A 21,742-nucleotide genomic window follows, 5' to 3' on the forward strand; every position below is an offset into this window, starting at 1 on the left:
GTATATATGTTTTAGGTGTTTTATTTTGAGGAAGTAACACACGCATTGTGGGGGGGGGTGGATGAATCCATGAGGATCTTTATACGAACTTCTAACTCCTGTGAAGCCTTGACAAGTTTCAAACAAACATTCCTAATTTCCTTATCCCACATACCCAAACCCTCACAAAACCTCTTAGCTCTTCCCTGGTTATTTGGTCATAAGACGTGCTGGGGAATGGGACTGGCTTCGGAGTTAGACAAACTCGGGCCCTGACAGTAGGTGGTCTGGAGCAGATTTCATCACCTCACAGGTTCTCAGAGTACTTTTCTGAACATAACGATAACCCCATCAAACTTTGAAAATTGTTGGGAGGATTCGATATATGAGGGATCTTCAAAAAGTTCACGCAATATTCTTGTTATGTTTTAGTTCTATTTTCCATGAACTCTTTCCTCGTTGACGTATAATTGATTATACAGATATTTGAGGAACTGAGGTTAATATCAATACCTGTGTACAATGTGTGATGATCAAATCAGGATAAATCATTACAAAATGTCATCATTCTTAGTGTCCATTCATCCATTTCTCGCTTTTTCTCCCCCCCTCCCCCTTTGCCACTCTCCTACCCACAGTGCCACACTCTCCTTATGAAAGTGCAGTGTGTTGTTATGATCTTTCCTTCTTTCCTTCCTTCCTTCTTTCTTTGCATTAATTTATATTTTTAGCTCCTACTTAAGAGTGACAACATGCACTGTTTCTCTGTCTGTGCCTGGCTTGTTTGATTGAACATAATTTTCTCGAAGCTCATGCATGCTTCCGTGAAATTTTTGAAACACTCTTGCGTACGTTGCTCATTGGTGACAGATATTATTATCCTTGGATTACAGCCCCGACTAGTGCCTGGACTGTGGTAGGTGCCCAATATTTGTCCTGTGAGTTAATTCATTATGAATGAAATACTGTCAGATTTTGTACTGAATTCACTCTTTCTTCTCTTTTGCTGACATTAATCTGGCTAGGGATTACAGGCAAGTTGTCAGGCTAGAGAAAATTCAAGATTATCAATCACCGTATGAATCTGTCACCTTCTCTTTCTTCCCTCCGCAAGAGGATCCCCAGCTCCATGTGTGCTTTTAATGTCTAAACTCATCCCCACTTCCCTTGCCCTTTGTCTCCCCTCCCAACGTCCCTTAAACTAGTTAATCGCCAGCACAACAAATCGTGGTGATAAAAGGTGATCATAAAAAGGGCTCTGTCAAAAACAAGGCAGAACGATAGAAAACACACAACGAGGACCAGAAGACATAACTATAGAGCGAAGGCACCCTTTGTTCAAAGTACGGCTGATATGCCTATTCCTTCACCTCAGCTTCCCCTAGCACAAATGAAAGGACGTGCCCTTACGTATCTCCAGCCACGTATTTCCAACCTATCCCAGTAAAGGTAGATGCCTTCTACCGATATTTATCTTTCAGCGAGAATGCGTCTTTGGGAAACAAGCAGGCTTCGCATTCTACCAAGCATACTCATTAGATCACTGGTCTCTCAAGCATGGCAATCTGAGAAAGTACACGAGGATGGTGCTCATGAATTGTAACAATGCACTGATTTGGTGGTGCCGTTTACCAGGTTTTAAACGGTTGTCTTGGGCTCCCGGAAGGACACTGGAGAGACGGCAGAAAGGCATTGGTTTGGGGAATAGGATGGAGGATGGAGGAGAACCGGGGCTCATGAGAAGGGCTGTGGGCTGAGGAAGGGCTTGTGCCCGCTAAAGACAGCGTAGGAATCTGTTGGGTGAGGAGGAATGAGGTCAATACAGAATAAAGGGAGGAGCGTGGGTGGGTCACCTCTCCTTGCCACTGCCTCTGGACCTGAATCGACAGGCGGCCTTCCTCTTCTTCCTTCCTAAGTGTTGGACCAGCCGCATGGAGGTCCAGAACAGGCCAGGCCCCCGCTCATCCTAGGGCCGTGCTCCAAAGGATGTCTGGGCAAGAAGTGGGGCCTTGGGGGGAGCCTGTTGAGAGGCTTGGCAGGATTGGAACCACTTTCACAGTCACCGAAGAACCCTTTGGGACCCCGGACACTAAATTTTGATTAGGAGCATGGGGACCCTGACTCCCTGAGGGTGACTATGATGAACCCAGCTCTGAGGTCCCACTCTTTCCTTGTCAGTTGCTTACATGGACGTAGAGACCTGAGAAAGCTGTGCACAGCGTCTCTGTGCCACTCACCCAACCAACACTTAGCATGAGGGCCTGATGTCCAGCCCTTATGACTGGAGGAGAGGAGGTCTCCTTCACCTAGTCAGCGAGGGCAGGGGAAAGTCAAGCTTTTCCATTGAACACACACTTCTGCTAGAGATCCAGCAAGCCTAGAAGGGATCTCAGAGTCCAAGCAGCGAAAAATCCACCCCCACACCCCAAGTCACTCTCAGTGACCTTGATTCAAGAGAAGCAGAACAGATGCCCCAGGACAAAATGACATCCAAGGGACACAAGGCCACCTCCCTTCACCCGAATCAAAGAAAACCATGATCTCACAAGCGTGGGGAAACCCAGTAGTGTGGTTGTGAATTCAGGCAGTCAGCCTGCAATGCTGATAAATATTTCTCACTCACAGGATGAGGGTAGAATATCTCGTTATCTTAAGAATTTCATTGCCCCCTGGGTCTCCAGATTTCCGTCTCTCCTAGGACATCCGAAGTTTGTCCTCAGAGCGGAAACACCACCGTACTTGCTCTCCTGACTTATGGTACTGTGAGTGAATGAATGGATGAGTGAATGGGTGCACGAGGTGGTAAAGAATGTGTTAGATCATGGAGATGAACAGTTGGCTCATAGATTGGACTCAGAGAGTCTCAGTGTTACAGCGTAACTAAAGCGTGCCGTCTCAGTGTATGAGGTCCACACAGAGCATGGAGGTGCTGTGTTTTCTACTAATCCTCAGGACCAGGAAGATATCACGTGGAATGTGCCTAGGCCGTGTGCCCCAGGAGACTTTCTCTCTCGCAGGCCGAGTCCAAAGAGGCTTCTGTAGGGCCTGATGATTACACGACCTGGAAGACGTTCTTCTAAAATGATACCAAATCGAGCGTTAAAGTGAATATTTGTTTAGAATGAGAAGAACATTTCTAACCTGCTCTAACCCATGACAACAGCAGCCATCACAATTCCCGAAATACGGTTTCTTTGGAAGTGCGTTTATATATGTTCTCAGAAATGCCCGTTCAAACTGGTACGGTCTCAAATACGACGAAGCAGAATTTCAAGGCAACAGACACCATGGATTTATTGTGAATCCAGACAGGTACTTTGCAAATTTTAAAGCAACACGTGGCCATGTGAACACACAGCGTGGTCTCACAGGAGCAGTTGACTTCCTCTAAACTAGAAATGCACTCAGGTTCCTGTTAAGCCCTCAATGTTTATTTTCACATCAAGTTTTCAAACTAAACTAGCTTTCCCAACATTTATTCTCAAAACACGCCTCGTATTAAAGTAGTATAACTATTCATGGGCTTCAGAAGTTCTCCTTCCATTGAGTGCGTTTAATTAATTCTCTTCCAAAGAGGGTCACGTTTAGCCGAATGGAGGTTGTTTCTAGAATTCATTTTCCCATTCCCGGCCCTTGCCCATCTACTGCTCAAGCCTCCTGGAATGACTTGCCGGTGTGCATGTGTGCTGATGGAACCTGTTGGAGCTAGCCGACGAATAAGCGTGAAGATGAAGCTCGGTTGGTTTGAGACAAATGACTACGTTTTGGGGGTACAGGATGCAGAACAAAGTGCTTGCTTTCCTCGAACTTATATGAGAGTAGATGGGCTACCACGTAGTCAGCCTGGCTCATAGGTGTAGAGTAGCTAGACTGTGAATATGATGAGGCTAGCTGCCGTCCACGTGGGGACAGATGGCTCTAGGAAGAGGATCCAGTCACCATCAGTTTAGAAGACAGCCGGGAGACCCTCCGTTTCAGGAAATCATTCGGCCATTGAGGGAGAGCTACTGTGGTAGATGGAATTTCAGGGAGACAGAGAGTCAAAGAAGGTCTTGCACAAGGCTGACAAAGGTTTAGTGCACGCAGGGATTTCATTCACTCACATGTGGACTAGGTGAAGGTGACCCGTTCACTTTCTGCTTCCCTTTTAGAACCGTTTTTGGAAGGGGTATGGGAATGTGGCGATAAGATAGAAGAAAAAGGGTCTGTCGCTGTAGGGGCACAGGAGGAGACCTAGTTAGCCGTCCTCATGGTTGCTGATCTCTTTCTCCTTTCCTTTATGACGTTTCTGTCAAATAGTTCTTTCTCGCGGTAGTGCACGGGGGGCCCTCGCAGATACTTCTCTTCTGCCCCCTGGTAATCCAGCCCATCAAGTGCTGCGATGGAACAAATGATTGCTTCTGGCAGGAGAACTTCCAGAACAAAATTTACTTTGTCGTCTCTTATGAGAGTCAGCATGGTGTTGTCCATTTGTGTATAGATTTCTTGTAGATGTTTCGTCAAAACATCCAACAGGTCCTCATCTTCCAGGTAGGTTTCAACGCAGAGCCTGTGCCTTGGTGAATTCAGAAATGATGTCAGCCACCTGGACTGTTTCCTGCCCTTCAAGATGTCCAGGAGGTGGTGGTCGGCCCCCCTTCTCTTCACGATGAAGTCCACCAGCTTGCGGTTGTCCCGGTCCCGAGCGGCCCTCATCCTGTCGGGGAGAATCCTCTTGCAGGGCCTCTTCCCGCCCAGGGAGGTCTCCTCCTCAGAGTCTTCCAGGTCGGCATAGTTCACCTTTGGAAAGTCAACCTCCAGCGGGCCCTCTTGGATGGCTTTCCTGAGTGGGTAGCTGACGTCGGCGGCATAATAGTCCAGGAAAGAGCCCACGAAGGAACCCCGGCCGATGGCTTGTGTGTAGTGGGAGATGAGGGAGAAACACCAGTTAACACCTTGCTCGTGCACTTTCCTGGCTCTCTGCAGGAGTCTGTCTTTCTCTCTGCAATCCAGGGGCTTCAGTCTTCGAAGAGGAACTCGGATGCCGCTCCTCTCCTGGCGCAGGTCTGCCTCAATCAAGAGCACCCGTGCGGTCTTCTCCGACGCACTGACACTCTTCACCACAGCCGGCCAGAATGGGTGGTCTTGAAATTTAAACCACACCATCGTTCCTCTTTCAACTGGAGGAGGCTCCTGTGTCAGAGCCATGCTGGCAGGTTGTCCACCTCGTTTACCACCAGCCATTTTAGCCTTGCGGATGGGATTCCTAGACATCGAGTCAACAGGAGGTCGGCGTTCTTGCAGTCCTTCGGAACAAACTGCCGCTTTTAGCTTCCTAATTCTGTCTGCCAGACAGAGGGAGTCACGCGGCCTCATGGCAGGGGACCTGGAGGGGGCAGGGGACCCGGAAGAAGCGGCCGCCCCTTCCACGCCTGGCTTCGAGGCCCCCTCCCCAGAGTCCTCAGCCTTCCTTGAGAGCGCAGAGCACGCGGAGTGAGTAGCCACGGTCTTTGGCCAGGTGTCCTGTGCCTCTGCGTTCAGAGCTATGGGCACAGTGGGGATGACACCCCGTGGCTGGGATGGGGCCACCTGTCCATCATTAGTACATGCACCCTCCTCCAGGACTGTGGGACGCCGGGATGTAACCGTGGAGGCTTGTGCCTTTGCCTTGCCCTCTTTCTCACCCTCGTGTCCCGACAGTGTCGGGAAATCGTGGCTCGCGCTGGACTTCCGTGATGCCTTTATTTGCCTTTCTGCTGGAGCAGGGGCAGAGGTCGTGTGCACCCCTGATTTGTCACCACACAGGGCATCCTCACTCTCGGCACCAACTGGCAGTGATCCTGAGGCTTCTCTCTTCCCAGCACTCCTCCGAACGACCCCTTTGCGTTTACCATACTTTTTACGAGGGGGTCTACTTGCTGGCTGTTGAGCTACCTTCTGGGAAGTTGTACTGGTCTGCTGATCATCTGGTATTCTTCCTCGGCCCCGTTTTGTTCTCTCATCCAGCCTCTCCAGTACCACTTTCAGGACTCTTCTGCACTCTTTCTCCTCTCCGCTGGGGTACCGACCTTCCACTGGGCCCCTGCCAAGGAGCCCATGGCTTCCATTTCAGACTTCGTTAGGGCTGTTTTGTCTGTGCTTTTCTCCTGGGAGCTTGTCATGGTCTGCTGGTCATCTGGTTTTCTTCCTCGGCCCAGTTTTGTTCTCTCATTCAGCCTCTCCAGTACCACTTTCAGTACTCTTCTGCACCCCCTTTCCTCTCCCGCTGTGGCATTGAACTTCCACTGCGCCCCTGCCCACGAGCCCATGCCTTCCATTTCAGACTTCGTCAGGGCCGTTATGTCTGTGCTTTTCACCTGGGAGCTTGTACTGGTCTGCTGGTCATCTGGTTTTCTTCCTCGGCCCAGTTTTCTTCTCTCATCCAGCCTCTCCAGTACCACTTTCAGGACTCTTCTGCACCCCCTTTCCTCTCCCGCTGTGGCATTGAACTTCCACTGCGCCCCTGCCGAAGAGCCCATGCCTTCCATTTCAGACTTCGTCAGGGCCCTTACGTCTGTGCTTTTCACTTTAATCGTTTCTTCTCCTGAGAGGTGATGATGAGGGGCAGAGGTTTCTGGCTCTAATTCCCACTGCTGACTCAGGTCTTCCCTCAAATCCCCTGCTCTAATATGCCTCCTTTGCCTCCGGACTGCAAAGCGTTCCCAGCTTGCATTGGCTGTCCTCCTCCACCTGGTTCTCCGTGAGATGCTTGCACTCGTGTTTTCAGTGGAAAGACCTGGAGGAGACTGGAATGGGAAAAAGGAAAAGAAGAACTGTATGAGGAAAGGATTCCTTTTGTGAAACTAGAAGCGCCCTGCTCAAGGAGATTGATGAGATAAAACAAGGTATTAAAAGAGTGGGCCTTAGACAGAGGGGAAGATGAGTGTCAAGCATTTGGGGAAAAATATGGAAGGTGCCAGAAGAGTTCTATAACAGCCCGAAGCCACCGTGTAACCTAATTGTAACGACTGCATGCGGAAGAGCATCCGCATGCGGACGTGGGTGTCATGTCAGGGATCCTGTTTCTCTCTCCTGGACCCTCTGTGGCTTCTGAGATCCTTGGGCTTCAACCTAGGAAAATGCTTCATTAGTTTTTTGCCTTCCTAGGGTGCCCATGCCTCCCTGTCCACCCCAAGAAGACCGAGGCCATCTCCTACATACCGATGCTGGGAGCCAGCCCCATGTCATGTTCAAGAGCATGACTCAGAATCCAGAGGTCTGTGAGGTCATCTTGATGATTCCTGGCTGTCACTGTTAATAGGGATTTCTACAGGAACCGGTCATGGGTTGTGACCTGAACCTCTATACTCTTGTGCAAAACTCTTGTCTCCCAACACCAAAGATGTGATGCTCGTTATGAAGACACGTGTGTATAGAGTGAGGTGCAAAGACGATCGTACCCCGAAATGTCAACATTAGATGGCAGCGAGTGAATGGGGAAGTCTTACCGAAGGTCACGTGGACGGAGGCAGGTCCGGTTCTGTGAGCTGGGTCTCTTGTTTCTCACACTCCAATCGCTTGTCCGCACACCCTTTACCCCGCTGCGTGCTTCTGAAGGGCGCTGTTCTTTGTGATCAGGTGGGAACTAGTGCAGATACTCAGGACCAATGTAGTCTTTTCTCAAGCGAATCTGGAAAATTCAAAAGAGGAAGCAACGTGAGCCAATAAAGTGTGGATCTAATGATCCCGTTCCCTTCACCAACTCAGGGATGCATGCCTTTTTGAAACAGAGCTGATATCTGAATCCCATCCATAATGTAGATGCCATTTTTATTTTCCTCCTCTTGCATTCCAAAATATTTCCATGGTATGCTGCTTGGCGTATGCAAGTCTGTTCCTGCATCACAACAGGGAGAACCACTGCTTTGGGGATCGCGGATGCCATGGACACATGGATTTAACATCAATCGTGTGTTTGTGACCATCTGCGTGAGTGTAATGAAAATGGGGATTTTGAAGTTTTTGTGTCTTTCTGATTCTCAAATCGCATTGAATGAGCTTGTGAGAACATGACATGCATAGAAAACTGTGTAGAGGGGCTGGCACCTTACAGATGCTCACTATGAGGACGATCGTGTAGGTGCTTCCAACGCACTACCTATACATCCCTGTGCACGTGGAAGCACGTACTGTGTTACACTATAGTTGCTAACGTGAGAGCATAATTGGATATATTTCCTAGTTAGTGCCCATTCTGCTACGTCATTTCCAAGAGTCTCGTTACGCCAAAATATTCCTGATATTTCCATACTCTCATGGAATTTCTGACATTACAGGAATGTGTTCTGCAGAAGCAGCAATTGTTCTACCCGTCCTACTCTTCCTATCTTTCCACCGCCAATACTCCGTTCATATGTCCTAGTTTTCTCTATATGTCGTCCAAATTAGTGTCATGACTGCTTTCTGCACTTTACCTAGTGCACTATTGACTTCATATTCTATGTTCTCTCCTTAATAAATGCGTGTATGTATGTCTTTGTTCACGCACACTGGTCGACGTAACAGGAAAGGTGTCACGATGATGAAATACACGTACCTTGGAGACGACAATCAGCACACAGTCTTCCCTGAACGAGGGTGCTCACTCAAGGGTGCTGGGCTCTCAAGCCCAGGGTTCACCTGAGGACACACAACTACAGGAGGAAGGAATAAAAGGTCACTCGACCGCTTCGGGCTCCCCTCAGCTGGACCTGCTAGCCCCACTCAGAAAACAGGTGTGATAGAGCACCTTCAAGCGTGACCACCCACACCCCAAAACACAAGCACGCACTCTTTCTCCCACACGCTCACGCACGCTCACGGCCCCATACACGCAGATGTTAGAAACCCAAGATGCCTGGCGTGGAAGCCAACAATCCATCTCAATGTCTGTACCCGTCCCCCGTGTGCTTGCTTCCAGTAGGAATGCTACTTTGCGTTCCGTTTAGTTCCTCGTTTTGAAAGCACACACGGAAAAATCTAAAATGATCTTCAAAATTACCAAACAATGAGCATAATAAGCATCAGTAGTCCAATCATCCAGGAACTCTTGTTCCAATCACGTGAGTCCATGTGCTCCAGGATTTTTATGCATACAGATATATATTTATAGATATAGTTCTCTGAATCCCTTACACCATATGCAACAAATATATCTCTATAAGACAGTTACAACACCTTAAGACTTGTACACCCCACGTGGATATGGTTCATTACTCACATTTGGCAGCTCTTTTCCAGTGTGAAAACATTTCAGAAAACACTTTCAACAGATAAAGAACGGCAATCCCAGTGATTTTTCTGATTACAAAAGCTGATGCTTCCTTAACAGACACAATCAGAAGGCAAGTGTGTTAAATCAAAACAGTGCATGTTCCTCTCACCAAACGCTATGGGCCATGGCAAGAAGAGCTTCTATCTAGGGTCTGCTTAGAGTCTTCTGGATAATTTACGTTCTGGTTTTGTCCTAACGGGAATAGGACACTCTTCCCTCCCTCTGAAGGGACAGGTAGGTAAGTTAGGCAAGCAGACGCGTAAATAGATGGATGGTAGAAAGGTGGATGGTGTACAGTTAGATACATAGATACATAGCGGCAGAGAGACAGAAATCGACACAGAGGTTGATGGAGATACATAAAGACAGATGGATATAGGGATCGAAAAAGATGTATAATATGCAGTAGATAGAAGGGGGTAGGTAGATGTACGGAAGGATAAGGAATGATTAGAAGGAGACAGATAGATGATAGGTAGGAAAAAGATACATGGATACAGCGGTAGACATATATAAATATACTCGTGTCGAAAACTGACGGTTGAGAGATATAATGAATGGCAAAATAGACTGACAGATGAACAGCTAGACCGATATAGCTAACAACGGAGGTAGAGATAGATAATGATAGGGAGATGATAAACAGGTGATAGAGGCATAGAGATAAACAGAAAGATAGATGCATAGAGATACATAAATACACGTAGATGGCGATAATCAAATATTAAACTTCTCTTACCCCCCAGGAACATGTGAGAACAATAAAATCTCTATAGCAGCAGAATAAGTTTGTAAATTGATGCCAAGTTCTAGGAGGACGTGGTGTGAAAATGCGTCCAGTATTTTAGTCCAACATCAAAGCAAACACTGCCTGCAGAGGGAGAATACCCAGTTGACAATAAAAGAGAAATACTTTCTACATGGAGACTCCACAATCTGTAACGTCAAAGTCAAATTCAGATGACCAAGAAGTAGTGTTTCCAAAGAGAGTAGCGTACTCCTTTGGACCATCCCATTTCTTCTGTTGCATCTGTTCCTTAGCAGAGGAGTGAAAGAACAAGATAACAATGAGCATTGACTTCTCCAGTCAACAACCGTGATTTTGGGAAGGATTACCTTGGAAGCCCTGTCACTTGGGAAGTTCTGTTGCCTGCTTTCCCTAGTGAGGGTTTTATTTACATCTTAGGCGAAAACTAAAGAACAGAATCCTCAGCAAGTTGTCTCAAAGTGGTGCCCCTATCTCGACATGAACCCCATACTGTTCCCCAGAGGCAGGAATTCTCTCATCTTCACGTGATGCCCCCTCTACCATGACCAGATGTGTATTGGATCTTCTGTGCACCTACTGGGTTTGTGATGGCAAACCTACCTAAAGAGACGTATTTCCATAGAAGGATGAGCTGGCATATCTGTTTATAGTATAATAAAGGCACAATTTTGAAAACTTCTTTTTAAATAAAGAAAACACTGCTGTGCCTCTTCTTGCACCTTTCCTTTGCCAGATTCACTCCGCAGCAAGTTTCACGCATTTTTCTTAGAAAGTCTTAGGTTTCATAGGATCGCAGTGCATGGGTGGAGTAACTGGGTGTGAATGAATGCCTTTCCATTTTTCTCTTATTTCGTTCGTTAATTTTATGCATAGCTGTCATGACTACGTGGAGAGTGAGGTTGTTTTGTAGTTAAGGGGTAAGTGTACCCATTACACACGGAAGAATCTTGAATAGCACTCAGTTTTGCTTCCCTCCCCCCTCCACAGGAATAAAAGAAATTAGACTCGTCGCATTCCACATGATGAGCCATGATCCTCAATACAAGTAGCCACATTCAAATGACCACCTCCCGGCCGTCTCCTCGGGAAGCGAACCCCCCGGCCAGGTCCTGGAAAGCCAAGCAAGGCCGCTACCTGGTCACCAACTAAGACGCACCTGGAGACCCTCAGGGGACCGAGTGTCCTTCTTTATGGTCGGCCGGCAGGCAGGAGGCGCAGACCCGGACAGTCTCTTCCCCGCCAGACAGCAGGCACGTGGCCGGCTGCCACAGTCCCAGCGCCCTCGCCTGCCGGGCCCCGGTCGCAGACCCCAGGGGACTGATACCCAAGCCAGGACATTTCCTCAGATGTCCAACCGGACCTCCCCGTGCCCACACCCTCATGCCCCTGGGCCGGGGGCCACGCCAACCCGCAAGTGCGCGCCTCACCTGAGGAAACCTCAGGCGACCGGACGCCTCAGGGGAATCCAAAACGGCCCGCTGGCTAGGCGGCTCTGAGGGCCTGTGGGCTAGCGCCTGCGCGGCAACAGACGGCTCGCTGATTGGCGGTGAGTGCGGGAGGTGAGGCCGTGCGGAACCACGCCCCCTGCAGGCACGCCCCCCAGCAGCATGACGCAGCAGTACCACTGTGCCCTGGCTGTGGGTGGCTGTCTAGGGCCTCTGTATTCACCCAGGGCTCACTGTCCCAATGGGGGGCTCATGAAGGGAGCAGGGGAACTCCTCTTCCAGCTGATCTTCCCCAGGGCTTCGGCCAGCTCACGGGGCTTCTGGGACACTGTGCTCTGCTGCCTGTAGGATTTCAACATCTCTCTGCCATCCCGCACTTGCCCTTTGATCCGCAACCAGGCGGCTTCCTGCAAAAGCTTCTCCCGGCCAATCTGGGCACCCAGTGGGAGCCGGGCGTCCGAGACGCCAGTCTTATGCTCGGTGGCATCAGATCTCTGCTAGAAGGTGGCTGCACGTGGTGCCTGGCTGAGAAACCTCGGCTGGGTCACAACTTGAGATCAGACTCTTCCAACTCCTCTTCTAGCCTTGAGCCTTCCCTTCGCAGCCACCCAGCGCTTCTGTAAGACCTCGCCCAGGGAGGTGTGTGCCTTCTTGCACCTCCCAACCAGCCCAGAGCAGCGTAGACTCTGCCGTACCCTGAAGTCCGTTCATTTCTTCGCTACTACCGAGAAAATTGTCCATTTCAACTTCTTTTCCAACTGTTCACATAGCTCCCCTCCATTTTCTGTTTTTATGCTCCGAATGACCACCTGAAGGCTGTGGAGATCAGTGAATAAACGTGCTCAGCTGTATGAGGCTGGCTTCCCCACAGAAAGGGAAACAGAAGCAACGGGGTATATGTGTCTGCGTGGGTGCACGTGTGTGCATGTGTGATATGTAATATTACATGTCATATATGTTTAAGTGGTGTTATTTAATCTTTATTTATAAATAACGCATGTATATTTTTGGTTATTTATTTTAAGGAATCAACTCACACATTGCGGGGGCAAACAAGCTGAAATATATAGGGCAGGCTCTCCATTCAGGAAAGGGTTGATGTCACAGTCTTGACTTTCCAATACTGTTTAAATAGCAAGCCTTCAGGCCAGGAACTGAAACGGGTCTTGAAGTTGCATTCTTGCGTTAGAAATTGTGTCGTCAATGAATGGTGCTGAGAAAACTGAATATCGACATGAAAAATAATGAAAGTGGATCCTTATCTGACACCATATAGAAACATCATCTCAAAATGGATTAAAAATCTCAACATAAGACCCGAAACCGTAAAATTCTTTATAGAAAATATAGGCAGAAAGGTCGTCGATGTTAGCCTTGGCAATAATTTTTTGATTGTCACGTCAGAAGTTTAGGAACCGAAAACAAAAATAAACAAGTGGGACTCCATCAACCAAAATGGCTTCTGAATAGCCAAAGAAACAATTAGGAAAGTGAAGAGACAGTCTACAGATTGAAAGAAAATATTTGTGAAGCACATATCTGAGAAGGGTCAATATCCAAAATATGCAGGGGACTCACACAGCTCAATAGCAAAGAACAATGCAGCCCAATTAACAAATGTTTGAAGGATCTGAACAGATCTTTCTCCAAAGAAGACTTACAAATGGCCAACAGGTTTATGAAAGGTGCTCAACATCAGTAATAATTGGGGAAATGAAAATCAAAATCACAATCAGATCTCACTTCATGTCTGTTGGGATGGCTATTACCCAAACGTCAAGAGGTAACAGAAAGGGCAAACCTTGTACACTGTTGGTGGGAATGTAAGTTGGTACAATGGTGATGGATAACAGTGTGAATGTTCCTCAGAAAATCAAATCAAAACCAGAACTACCATATGATCCAGCAATCCCTCTGTTGAGCACATGCCCAAAGGAAATTCATTCAGTGCCTCACAGAGATATCTCTAGTCCCAATTAGTGTTAACTCATTGTTCCTACCAGAAACAAGCATTTCTAATTAGCAGAATATTTTTTTCATATTCCTGGCATCAAATATTTATTCTATCCATCTTTTCTTGTTCCCCATCATGTGATTCCCTAAGTACTACCACCCATGTAGAGAACTAGCTCACTACTGCAACAAGAAATGAGAAATGTGGAGAAGAATGATGTGACTTTTCTCTTCCTGTCCAGTTATTCTAGTTTATGGAGGTAGGTCTAATTAAACCTTACCTTGGTAACTCCACTTACTATATCCATAGTACTAACTCAACATTCGCTAAAGAAACAGGAACCTAGAGTTGACTAGAATGTGTTTTTCAAGTTCCCATATTCAGCAAGTTTTTTACAGTAATTTCTAGTTGACTCATCATATTTGGCTAAGAACCACTAAATATCTAGAATAGTGGCACATTATTTCAATAAGTAATGAGAAGTAGTGTTGAAAAGAATGTGTTTTTCCTCATAGTGGATTCATCTATTTATCTCCAATTAATTATTCACCTGGGTAAAGGAGATGCCTATGGCATGAGCTAATATTTCTAACACTAATTAAGAATTTTGAGTTAAAAAAATGGTTATGCAACTTCCTGGAATAAACCGGTATTCATCAGCAGTGATTCCTTAGTCTATATATTTCTAGCCATTTCTAGCATCAACTATATGAATTATGTATTTACCAACTGATGTTGGTAGTTAAGACTTTATCATCCCTACAGAAATAAATAATAAAAAGATAAGGATGGGTTTCCCCTGCTTTGTGGAGTATGAATAAGGCAAATGTACTTCACAGGGCCTGCTTTTCCAAAGCCTTGCAGTTTCAAATATTGACCTTACCAAGGACTGGAAATATTCCCCAGGCTACATAGTCTCTGTTGTGAGATCAAGAATTGTAACACAGCAAGATTGCTGGCTCAGAGACAGACAGGTTACTGATTGATATGTAAAAACACTGGGAAATTGCTGTAAGAAGACAGTGTTTGCTAAAATCAAGCTTTTGTTGCAAATTGAATTATGGAATGTCACCTTGCTTGTCTTATTGAATGTTACCAGCTTTTATTGTTAAACTTGTTTACATATACTTAGCAAAAACCACACCTATGTTCTCTTCCTGTAACTTCCTGGTCTGGAGAATAAATGTGGGAAGAGAACCCCAACTCGTGGTTGATTTCCCAAATGGAAGGAATACCCCGTTCTTGAGGGTTCTTGGAGATTAACCACTTTTTGCGGCTTCTCACTGCTCAGAAGAGATGGGCTTTGAGTAATCATTGGCAGCTCCATCACACAGGTGTATAGGGGTGACAGATCCATGGGAGGCAAAGCAACACTGCTTGGCATCCCATAGTTATTCAAGTTATCCCCAGTTAGCCCTAACAACTTTTTTCCTAGGTAACACTCAGCATTATCTCTTCTTCTAATTTTTTTATTCCAACTAGAACTAATGATTAAGAGTTGAAAAGAATATGACTTTTAGGTGAAGGCTTCCCTTGTTATTTTAGTGTTTGCTGGCTGTTTTTTTTTTTTTTTTAAACAAGTTTCATGGGAAAACTCAGTAAAGAAGAGCTAATTTATTAGTTCAACAACAACAACAAAATTAATCTGCAAAGAATATTTTTCTACTACTTGCATTTCACTTATTATTCATATTGTCTGCATTTTACTACTGACTTGGGAAGCATGACTTGCCTATATTACTAACTCATTTTCTCAACAATAAATAAGAAGTGTTGAGAAGAACGATTTTTTCAATTCCTGTATTCAACTAGTTTTTCTAGTTATGGTTATTTATTCCTAGTAAACTAATTACCTGAATACAGCCAGCTAGGGAAGTTGATAGGTAGGTCGATAGACAGGTAGATAGAGAGAGCTATAGACAGAGCTAACACACTATCAAACAAGAATTAATAATTTATACCTGAGAAAAATCTAATATTTTTTCTTTTTTCCTTTACCTAGTTATTCTAATTGTCTCCAGTTATGCCTTGTTAACTGCTTACATATTTACAAAAACTCTGTAGAGTATTAACTCATTGTTTTAATAGGAAACAACAACTGAGACTTGAGAAATGTGTGTTTTCTCTTCCATTCTCCTATTCATCCTATTTGCTTCTGTTCATCTCTAGTTAACTAGTTTTTCGAGGAGCCACACCCATCTGTAGTACTCCCTCAGTTCAACAAAATGCGAGAATTTGAAGTTGAAAAGAATGTGATATTCAGCTTTCTGGCTTCAACTAGTTGTTTAGTAGTTATCAGTTGCACTAAGTCAATATTATGAAAACATAAGAATTTAGATCAGACAAGACTGTTTACTATTTTCAAAAGCCTATATATAAACTTGTTTTAGAAATTATGTCTAATACATTAGTTTAAGTACTGCTGATTGTGTTAATCACTAACACATTATTTCAAGCAGATAGAAGAAGCTAGAGTTGAGAGCACAGTAATGTGTTTTCTATTCCCTCCCTTGAAATAGTTAACTACAGGTAAATTATTAGTGAGAAACCATTAATTATATACAGTAATAAAACTATATCTCAACATGAGATGAAAAGTTAGATTTAAAGGTTTTGAGCCCTTTTCCACCTGTTGTCCTTGTTATCTCTACTTACTGCTAGCAAACTGGTTACATAGGTACTACTTGATACCTGCAGTACTTGTTTTTCTGAGAAAAAAATGTAAAATGTTAGATTTTAGAAGAAACTCATTTTAAATTTACTCACTTATAATATTAATTATGGTTATCTCAATTTTTTTTCAGTATGACTAGCTATCTACATCCCACTAGTCTCTATATAACCAATGCCTTACATCAGCAAGATATAAGAATAGCACCAACTATTTCTCTAGGTGTTTCTCGTTATCTCTAGTAAAATTGTGACCTAGCTAGCGATAGTACAGTCATCACAATCTAATCACTTCTTATAGGCCTCACATCTCAATTACCATTATAGGATTTCCTACCCTCTTAATGGAGATCAACTTTCGAACACATGAACTTTTAGGGTACATATTCTGCCCACCGCATAATACTTACTTTTATACCCAACTAATTATTCCCAAAGGAAATCAGGATTTAGAATCGGGAAGGATGATTTTCTTCATCCTATCACCCTATACTTATGGATATTTATTTGTATTACTATTTATATATTACCTAGGTACCATTACACATCTACAGGACTACCTCATTGTTCCATCAAGAAATGAGAAATTTGAGGGGACAGCCCATGGCTCACATGGGAGAGTGTGGTGCTGATAGCACCAGGGCTGCGGGTTCAGATCCCTATGTAGGGATGGCCAGTTGGCTCACTTGGGAGAGTGTGTTACTGACAACACCAAATCAGGGGTTAGGATTCCCTTACTAGACATCCTAAAAAAAAAAAAAAAAAAAAAAAAAAAAAAAAAAAAAAAAGAAAGAAATAAGAAATTTAAGTTGTAAATTCAAATTTCAAATTTACGAGGTAAGAATTTTGAGGGTAAAAGAGTGGTTGTTTTATCTATACAATAGTTAACAATGGCTGTTTTTAACTCTACAATAGTTAACAATGGCTGTTGTTAACTATACAGTAGTTAAAAATGGCTGTTGTTAACTATAATCACCACGCTATGCATTAGATCTCCAGAACTTATTCTTATTGAATAACTGAGACTTTCTACCCTTTGAGTGTAGTTAACAATACTGTACTGTATACTTTAAACTTGCTGAGAGCATAGATCTTTACTGTTCTGTGTATGCTGTTGTAGTTGGATGCAGCACTCTATAAATGTCAAGTATATCCAGTTGATTGCTGGTGTTGTTGAGTTCAGCTATGTCCTTCACAGTTTTCTGCCTGCTGGATCTGGCCACTTCTGATATCGGCGTTTAAAGTCTCCATCTAAGATAGTGGATTCATCTCTGTCTCCCTACAGTTCTTTCAGTCATTGCCATGTAATGTGATATGTGGTTAAGTGCTTACACATTAAGGATTGTTATGTCTCCTTGGAGCACTGAACACCTTTATCCTTATGTAATGCACTTCTTAATCCTTGATAACTTTCCTTGATTGGCAGTGTGCTCTGTGTGAGATTAAGATTGCTGCTCCTGCTTTCTTTTGATGAGTGTTAGCATGGTATATTTTTCTCCATTCATTCAATTTTAGTCAATACATTTCTTTATATTTAAACGGGATTTCTTGGAGACAAAATATAATTGCATCTTGTTTTGTGATCATCTCTGACAATGTCTGAATTTAATTGGTGTATTTAGTCCATTCATATGTAAGGTGTATTTGGTGTATTTAGTCCATTCATATTACTGGTAGAGGTGGATAAATATCTACTGTATTTGTTAGTTTTCTATTTGTTGCCCCTGTTCTCTGTTCTTAGTTTCGTCTTCCACTATTAACTGCCTTTTGTGGTTTAAATGATTCCATTATCTGTCCTTTCTTAATATATTTCTTGTACTTCCTTTACTACCTTTTTTAGTGGATGCCCTATAGTTGGTCATACACACTTACAACTAACGCAAATCCACTTTCAATGACTGTGTACCACTTCATGGGGTGTGTGAGCACTGTGTATAATAATAGAGTCCTAATTCTTCCAACCTGTTCCACGGTCATGCCCTTCACTTATGTATAAGCAGATATAGGCAAAATACATACGTATAACAGATCTTTCATGCATATAACATGAACAAATCATTCATAATTGCCTCCATTTAACTATTATGTTGGACAAAGTATTACCTGTCAGTTATTGTAAGAATTACAAAAATGAAAGGTTTTATTTCACCTTCACTTATTCCTTCTTTGATAGTCTTCCTATCTTTATGTACATCTGTGTTTTTGACCTGTATCACATTCCTTCTGTCTAAAGGACTTTTAACACGTCTTTCAAGGCAGGACACTGGCAACGAATTCCCTTAATTTCTATTCTCCGAGAAGGCCTCTATTTAGCGTTCACATTTGAACGATAATTTTGCAGGGTAAAGAATTCTAGGTTTGGCATACTTCTCTCAACAATTTAAAAATTTCACCCTACTCTCTTCTTGCTTGTCTGCTTTCTGAGGATAAGTTGGATGTAGTTCTTATCCTTGTTCTTGTACAGGTAAGGTTTCCCCCCCCCCCTTCTGTCTTGTTTCTGGAATTTTTTAAAAATTTTAATTGTATGTAGTTTGACCTAGGTGTAGCTTTCTGTGCACTTATGATGCTTGGTATTCTCTGACCGTCCTGGATATGTAGTTTGGTGCCTGACTTTAATTTGTGAAAATTCTCAGTCCTTACATTTTCAGTTTTTGTTCCTTTGGGGGGGGGGCAGTTGTCTGGTTTGGGGATTTGAACCAGGACCTGGACACCGGGGACAGGGAGCGATGGCGGACGGCGGGGAGATGCAAGGACAGGGCGAAGCCGAAGAAACTCAGGGAACCGAACTGCCCCAAGCGCGCCCATCCCGCCCGCTCCCTTGTCCTGGCCGCTGTCTGCTGGCTCGGCTCGAGCAGGTCCTGTCCCGGTCTTTGGTCCAGCCTAAACGACCCAGCAGGTGACGACGCTGCAGGCCATGCCCGCCCTACTCCCATGGCCACGCGGGTCTGCGCCACTTTGGCCAGTGCAGGCCCCGCCCCTCACTTCCCTGCAGCCTCTGCCGCCCTTGGGGACTTAGGGCTCTCTAGCCCAGCCCCCCGACGCGCAGCACAGCCCCGCCCACTCCCATGACTGTGACGCACGAGTGACGCCAGCGTGACGCCAGCGAGGCTGCTGACCAGGCGTTCTTGCTGCCACCGCCCTGTTGCTAGGAAACCGTTGCTAGGCTTGTGTTGACAGGCCGGGGCCGCCCGCAGGCCTTCCCCTCCCGCCTCCCGGTGCCGGCTGCGCCCGCCATGGACGACTCTGCGGTTATGTCGGACCCCGAGCTGGACGCCCTGCTGCGCTATTTCATCCAGCACGCGAACGTCTTGGGTACGCAGCGCCCCGCGGCGGTCGGGTCCCCTCCCGGGACATACTCCCCGCGTTTCGTCCCGCTCCTTCCCTCGGACCCGTTACCCGTGTCCCCACTGCGCTCTCCCCCAGGTTTGAGGACCATAACCCTGACCGCCCTGCACCCCGTGTCTGGCCAGGCTCAACTAACAATCTTCAAGTACATGACCCAGAGGCGAAGGAGGCTTTCGTCCTCTAACTCGTCTGCCTCCTCCTATGGGTTCTCCAGTGAGACCCAGCCCCAGGGGCCCGCCTGGCCGCCCATGGGATGGCAACGGGGCATGGGCGACGGGGAGGATGGGTCGGGAGTGTGGGGAAAGGGCGTTGGCCGATTAGGCCGCTGGAGAGAAGGGAGGAAAGCCTGTGAGGCACATGGACTGTTCCTCCTGCCCCATTCAGACTTGGATTCGGCTCTCAAGGGCTCTTCGGATATGCACAATCTGCCCAAGAAAGATGACACCTTACTTTACCAGAGCAAGGGTAAGGCAGGGATGGGGTGGGCACCCTGATATCTGAAGGCCACTCCGTCGGGGACCCCAGTCTTAGGGAGAACCTGAGGCCCCAACACCCACCACCTCTCAGCAACCCTAGGAGGGAGAAACTTTGTCATAGGCCCGTAATGTGATTCAGATTAGGTCCATTGGACCAGGCAGGGCATACCGATGCTTCCTCTGCTAACCATGCCCCCGTTCATAAGGCTGTAATGACGAGTACTGTGAGTAGAGTTACCTGACCGCCAGGGCTTCCAGGGAGGCCGATTCTGTGGGTACATCCAAGGGATTCCACCAGCCAGTGACTTCGCTCTCAGATGCTGACACCTTCAACCACCAGGCGAGCTGGCTGTCAGGCATCCTGTACTTTGATCCGACCTGAGGGGACCATAGCTGGGTTTGGGCAAATACAGTGCAGGAGGGGGGACACTGGGTGCACCCTTCATTCTCCAGGGAGAGTTAGGGTCAGTAGACACCTGTTTGGTCAGGGCCCTACTTTGGGGAGCCGTGAGAACTATTTGACTAGAGAGCATGGGAAGGCACATGGCCTGGACCCTGGTCTGAGATCTAGACTCATGCTCTTTCTGAGAATCCTTAAATTAGAAAGGAGGGTGCTGGGGCACAGGCAGCCAGGACAGTCACTGAGCGAGTGGTAAGGCCCCACAGACAAAAGGCCGGGAACTCAGAAGGTTCTGGAAGGGGCAGGTCCCTGGCCTTTAAGCAATGGTCTGAGTGGGCTGGCCAAGGAAGTTTAGACTGCGGAATATGATAGGGCCATGGTGATCCCACCAACCAGTTCCCTCACCCTGATTTGCTTCTGCAGATTCGAGATGACAGTCTTTTGTCTTCTTCTGAAGAGGACAGCAAGGACAGGTGAGTAGTGGAGAGGCCCAGGGACGGGGCTGGTTCTGGGCCCAGGCTCTCCTGGCCCACTTGCTCCCCTCTTTTGCCTCAGGGAACACCCCGTGTATGGTTTGGATAGTGCCTACCAGAGCATCGCACACTACCACCACATTTCTAGCATTTCCAAAAGCTGCCACGACCTGTCCTATTTTCCTACATCCTCATCCTCCTCTTCTTTATCCTCATCTTCATGTTCCTTCTCTTCATGTCTCACCCGATACACCATCCCGTCAGGAAAGCAGGCCCTTAGGGTCCCGCTCTGGGGCCAGCTTCTGGTTTTCCTGCTCTTAAATGCCATCCTACTCTTCGTTTACTACTACTGGAAGCTTCGAGAGGGCAACCCCTTCTGAATGGAGCCCTGACGGTTTTTGGCTTCAGAGCCAGTTCTTCTCAGAAGTGCTGGCTGATTTCTTCAGCAGTGTTTGATGGGGGTGGGGGTGGGGGTGTTCCCTGTGTTCTAGCTTTGGGAGGCTGGGCCTAGCCCGAGGCAGTGTTTGTTCTCCCTGCCTTGTCCTGCCAGGGAGGCAGCAGACTCAGGCCCTCCAGTATATGGTGGTCCTGGGCTTGCGTTCCTCTGGAGCCTCCTGTCCCTGGTTGCGTGTGACCCTTAAGGCCTGGGACGTAAAGAACTCACTCCCAAGGAGAATACGGTTGTTGTCATGCATGCCTCTTGCTCATTGACACCTTGTTGGCCAAAGGCCTCCCTGACTTTGTTTTCATGGACACACAATAAAAAGACCATTTATTTGTAATATATCGGCTCTTCGTGCTGGGGGAGGGGTTGGGCTCCCATGACATGGGGCCTCTGGTCTTGTATCTCAAGAATCACTATCCGGCTTTGCATTTTTGTTTTGGTCTTGGGATGGGGATCAAATGCTACCCATAGATATGTTCTTAGATTTATTGTGGGTTTTATTCCTTAACTCATTC

At 46.2% G+C, this 21,742-nt stretch overlaps 1 pseudogene; it reads left to right on the forward strand.

Annotated features, from left to right (window-relative positions):
* Nucleotides 1–19,321: 19,321 nt before the first annotated feature.
* LOC134367497 (emerin-like) lies at nt 19,322–21,162 on the forward strand (annotated as a pseudogene).
* The last annotated feature ends 580 nt before the right edge of the window (nt 21,163–21,742 follow it).

This window comes from Cynocephalus volans, chromosome X (genome assembly GCF_027409185.1).
Source record: "Cynocephalus volans isolate mCynVol1 chromosome X, mCynVol1.pri, whole genome shotgun sequence".
Taxonomy (NCBI): domain Eukaryota; kingdom Metazoa; phylum Chordata; class Mammalia; order Dermoptera; family Cynocephalidae; genus Cynocephalus; species Cynocephalus volans.